This window comes from Schistocerca cancellata, chromosome 12 (genome assembly GCF_023864275.1).
Source record: "Schistocerca cancellata isolate TAMUIC-IGC-003103 chromosome 12, iqSchCanc2.1, whole genome shotgun sequence".
NCBI classification, from domain to species: Eukaryota; Metazoa; Arthropoda; class Insecta; order Orthoptera; family Acrididae; genus Schistocerca; species Schistocerca cancellata.
Window position 1 is genome coordinate 21790545 of NC_064637.1, and position 1025 is coordinate 21791569.

The following is a 1025-nucleotide window of genomic DNA, read 5'->3' on the forward strand; positions in this document are numbered from 1 at the left end:
ACCTTTTATCATTTAGTACAAAATTATAAATTTTTTAAAAAAATAACGAAATGAATCAGTTTATTGCAAATATAAAAAAAATAAAGACTTAGAAATACAACTGATATCAGTCACAATGAAATGAAATATAGAGACATGTTTATGGATGTGAATGGGAGAAAATGTGCTTGTGGTTTGCCTGACAACAGCAGATGATGACGTTAGACATCAAAACTTTCTTCTTGAGAAACCTTGTCAGTGGCATGACGTGACGTGACACGATGACCAATGTGAATAGGCTTATAAACAAGGAAGGGGCATTACACTGAAACTTTAAAATGTTGGTCTAAAAGTCTATCTGTATTTATCACGTTTTTTATTCTAACAATCTTTCTTTGTAGTCTAAATTTTTTCTAGTACTTATGGTGTTCTCCCAAAACATAATTCCCTACATCAGTAGTGAATGGATACTACCATGGTTCATTGTGACCACTGGTGCATGGTTTGTATTTTGTGAGACGATTCCTACAGCAGATATAATTCTATTTATGTTCTTATTTACGTTATTCAGGTGCCTCCCATTTCAGGTTATATACCTAATAATTTTGTCACATAGATGAGACAGTTTTTTCTATCAATGTTAAAAATCGGTTTTCCAGGGTGAAGTGTCTGTGAAGTGTAGACACTAACTGTCACTTTTTTTTGAGAATTTATTATTAACTTCTATGTTCTGAATCATTCTGTTGAATTTTATATTACACCTGCATCTGTTTTTTGTAGGCTGTATTCATCTTGTGATTTATGTCCAGTATCCAAGTCATCTGCTTAAAGTACTGTTGTCCCTGTAGTTAATTTTTTTTGTTAGACCATTAACATAAATATAAAAAGAATGGGCCCAAGGACTGACCCTTGAGGGACTCTGTATGTGATTCCTTGCTCATAACCGTAAAAATGAGAAATTATGTATCTTTCTAATTTATTTGAGTAATCTGGTGACGCTCATGCAGGTAAGAGAGAGTTCACCTGTTTGATAGTAATTACTTAGC